We start from the raw sequence: 4,834 nt of genomic DNA on the forward strand, positions 1-4,834 counted from the left end.
TACTCCCACATATTGACATTTTTGAACGTTTTATGCGACGTGCAGCAAGTGTATGTTAGCTTATGTCCCACCGGTTCATATGTACGCATCTAACCTCCGAACCACGCAGCAGATTCGTTCTGAATGAATATCATCCCAAATCGTCCCTCCCTAACATTTTCATCTCATTGTCCCTCCCTAACATTTTTGTCTCGTTTTTATTCGTTGACGAAATTGTCAATAGATTTATGTGATAGTTTTTGTCATTCAAAAATAATTTTAGTTCGCTATCGTCTCGTTGCCATCGGTGAAAAAAATGTTGTTGACAACAATTATGCCAAAAATTATTCGTCAACTAAATTAACACTGGAAAACTGCCAACCGACAAGTCCCCCCAATGATTAAAAATGCCCTCCCCAATATTGTTGTTAAGTTACATTTTCAGCCTGATCCGCCTCAGCAGTCTAACAGCGCTAGAAAAATTTAAAATAGCACTTCATGCCCAAAAGGTAGCCAACTCCTGGTCTAGATGAGGATTTATGACACACGTTTATTCTGATTGATGTTATTTGACTGACACAGTATTCATGTAATGAAGAGACTCTATAACATCTCACTGTTACTGGTTTGTCATGCAGCTCGAGGCATTACGGGTAGAATCTCTTGTCAGTCTCTTCTGATTCATCAACACAGTTTCACTGATGATTCATAACCAACTCTAAACCCAGGATAGAGCGTCTGAGTGAATGTGGTCTGGACTGTGTGGATGAGGCTCATTGTGTCAGAGACGCTGTAGAAGGACAGAGTTCCTGCACTGTGATCCACAAACACTCCTGTTATATATTGATCATCACACACTCCTGTTATATATTGATCATCACACACTTCTGTTCTACTGCTGATGGGCTCTACAGGGAGAACAGTCTGTATGTTATTGTGTTTGAATGAGTATCTGTCAGGAGAGCAGATCAAACTCCAGGACTGATCATTATTTCCAAACAAACACTCATAACCTCTCTTCCTGCTGATGCTCTTGTATGACACTGATATAAACACATCATTATCTCCACTCCACTCCAGCTCCCAGTAACAGCGTCCACACACACTCTCTCTACACAACACCTGTTCCCAATAATCAAATCTGTCTGGATGATCAGGATACAACTGTTTCTCTTCCACATATGTCACCTTTCTGTTCTCCTCAGACAGACTGAGTGCAGTGTTTGCGGTGTTTGGATCCAGTGTGAGGAAACAGCTATCTGAACACAAGAACAGAGACATTAATAACACAACAATCACTACAGCTGTGTGTGTGTGCTGATGCTCTTGTATGACACTGATATAAACACATCATTATCTCCACTCCACTCCAGCTCCCAGTAACAGCGTCCACACACACTCTCTCTACACAACACCTGTTCCCAATAATCAAATCTGTCTGGATGATCAGGATACGGCTGTTTCTCTCTCCAACGTGTCACTTTTCTGTTCTCCTCAGACAGACTGAGTGCAGTGTTTGCGGTGTTTGGATCCAGTGTGAGAAAACAGGCATCTGAACACAAGAACAGAGACATTTAAAACAATAATCACTACAGCTGTGAGAGTGAGTGAGTGAGAGTGTGAGTGTGAGTGTGAGTGAGTGAGTGAGAGAATTTATGTGACCGCTGCACCTGATGTTCATAAACTTTCATAACTGGTGTTTTTTCTTTTGCCTTGTGAACTGGCCTAGCCTTAATGATTCTGTTTCTTTACATGTATTTGTTTACTGACCATTGCATGCAATCGTGAAATACAGCATTTTTTTTTTTAATTGGCTATTCATTGTGGGGGGGGAAAAAAAAGATTTCGGGTTCGGGCTCTAAATTTAACTGTGCCGCTCGGATCGGGTCGGGTCGGGTCAGACGATCTCGGGTACGGGCCAGGTTCGGGCTTCACTTTAAAGCCCGTGCAGACCTCTAGTGTGTGTGTGTGAGAGTGAGTGTGTGTGTGTGTGTGTGTGAGTATGTGTGTGTGTGTGAGTGAGTGTGTGTATGTGTGAGGGGTGTGTGTGTGTGTGTGTGTAGACATACATTTTTTCAGTCCTGCTGTAATCCTGGATTCTCCTCCATGATTCACACTATAAAACACACACAGACTCATTCAGTCAGTGAACAAACACAACATCACATTATAATTCCAGTTATGATTTTGAAAACAAGATAATCAAGATAAAACATGTAAAATCAAAACTGAAATTTGTTCTTTCATGTTTGTCTTTATTTTCAGGATAGAAGCTGATCTGCTCTAAAGCTCAGAGATTCTGCAGCAGTAAAATGTTTCCACATCAAATCTCATCTCAGCACATTTGATCAATGACTACACTATTTTTAATTCATCATTTCATCTGAATATCTATATTTGTGAGATTTAGTACAAACAGTTTTGAGTTCATTGATTTATTTCATGATGCAGCAAAAATATTGTCTATTACAGTAGTCAACATTTGAAGTGGATCAAAAAAGTTCATCAAAGTTGTCCTAAGATAAGAAAGGGTATTGTTTTGGTTTTAGGACAACTTTTATGAATGGTTTTGATCCACTTTAAATGTTGACTACTGTATATAGCGAGACTGAAGGGTGGTGAATTTGTTTGTCTCATTTGTATGGCGGAAGATGAAACTTGAAATCCACTATAGCATATATAAAGACAGCCTTCGTGCTTTCAATGTGGAACTAGGCAAAGCTAGACAGTCATTCTTCTCAAACCTTATAAACAGTAACTTAAACAACACTCGCACTCTTTTTGCTACTGTTGAGAGACTGACAAATCCCCCAAGTCAGATTGCCAGTGAAATGCTCTCTGACAGCAAATGCAATGAGTTTGCTTCCTTCTTTTCTAAGAAGATCATTAATATCAGAAAGGTGATTAGCACATCTTCAAGTTATACAGAGGTCAGACAGATTCGACCGCAATACCAAAAAGAAGATACTATGTCTGCTTTTGAAGAAATTGATAGCAAAATTTTGGAAGAAATAGTACAGCACCTTAAATCATCAACCTGCTATCTTGACACACTTCCCACATATTTTTTCAAAAGGGTGCTTAACTGTTTGGAAGCAGATCTCTTAGAAGTGGTGAACACCTCACTTCTTTCTGGGACTTTTCCAAACTCCCTGAAAACTGCAGTTGTTAAACCCCTTCTGAAAAAGAGAAATCTTGATAACACCATATTGAGCAACTATAGACCAATATCAAACCTTCCTTTTATAGGAAAGATTATTGAAAAGGTAGTCTTTAATCAGCTGAACAAATACTTAAACTCAAATGGATACCTGGAAAATTTTCAATCTGGTTTTCGACCGCATCACAGCACAGAGACAGCGCTCATTAAGATAATAAATGATATTCGCTTAAATTCTGAATCTGGCAAAATATCAGTGCTGGTACTACTAGATCTCAGTGCTGCGTTTGACACTGTCGATCATAACATACTACTAGAGAGACTGGAAAACTGGGTCGGGCTTTCTGGGATGGCAATCAAATGGTTCAGGTCATACTTAGAAGGGAGAGGTTATTATGTGAGTATAGGAGAGCATAAGTCTAAGTGGACGTCCATGACATGCGGAGTCCCACAAGGCTCAATTCTTGCACCGCTCTTGTTTAGCCTGTATATGCTCCCACTAAGTCAAATAATGAGAAAGAACCAAATCGCCTATCACAGCTATGCAGATGATACCCAGATTTACCTAGCCTTATCTCCAAATGACTACAGCCCCATTGACTCCCTCTGCCAATGCATTGATGAAATTAACAGTTGGATGTGCGAGAACTTTCTTCAGTTAAACAAGGAAAAAACTGAAGTCATTGCATTTGGAAACAAAGATGAAGTTCTCAAGGTGAATGCATACCTTGACTCTAGGGGTCTAACAACTAAAAATAAAGTCAGGAATCTTGGTGTGATTCTGGAGACAGACCTTAGTTTCAGTAGTCATGTCAAAGCAGTAACTAAATCAGCATACTATCATCTCAAAAACATTGCAAGAATTAGATGTTTTGTTTCCAGTCAAGACTTGGAGAAACTTGTTCATGCCTTTATCACCAGCAGGGTGGACTATTGTAATGGTCTCCTCACCGGCCTTCCCAAGAAGACCATTAGACAGCTGCAGCTCATCCAGAACGCTGCTGCCAGAATTCTGACTAGAACCAGAAAATCTGAGCATATTACACCAGTCCTCAGGTCCTTACACTGGCTTCCAGTTATATTTAGGATTGATTTTAAAGTACTTTTACTCGTTTATAAATCACTCAATGGCCTAGGACCTAAATACATAGCAGATATGTTCACTGAATATAAACCTAACAGACCACTCAGATCATTAGGATCAAGTCAGTTAGAAATACCAAGGGTTCACACAAAACAAGGGGAGTCTGCTTTTAGTTATTATGCCGCCCGCAGTTGGAATCAGCTTCCAGAAGAGATCAGATGTGCTAAAACATTAGTCACATTTAAATGCAGACTCAAAACTCATCTGTTTAGCTGTGCATTCATTGAATGAGCACTGTGCGATGTCCGAACTGATTGCACTATATTCTATGTATAATCGTTTTCTTAAATTCATTTTAAACCTCTTAAATCAATTTTTTAAATAATTTTCAAAGTTTTAAATTCCTTGTTTTATTGTTGTGATTATTTTTTTTCTTTTCTTTTATGTAAAGCACTTTGAATTACCATTGTGTATGAAATGTGCTATACAAATAAACTTGCCTTGCCTTGCCTTGCCTATCTCTATCTATCTTTCTATCAAACTGGATTTTGACCTTTGACCTGTACATCAAATACTTACATCTATCTATCTATCTATCTATCTATCTATCT

At 39.0% G+C, this 4,834-nt stretch overlaps 1 pseudogene; it reads right to left on the reverse strand.

Annotated features, from left to right (window-relative positions):
• Positions 1–292: 292 nt before the first annotated feature.
• Positions 293–4,834, reverse strand: part of LOC107711453 (NACHT, LRR and PYD domains-containing protein 3-like) — a 36,841-nt pseudogene continuing 32,299 nt past the window's right edge.

Source organism: Sinocyclocheilus rhinocerous, unplaced genomic scaffold (genome assembly GCF_001515625.1).
Source record: "Sinocyclocheilus rhinocerous isolate Xijiao unplaced genomic scaffold, SAMN03320098_v1.1 scaffold3375, whole genome shotgun sequence".
Lineage (NCBI taxonomy): Eukaryota > Metazoa > Chordata > Actinopteri > Cypriniformes > Cyprinidae > Sinocyclocheilus > Sinocyclocheilus rhinocerous.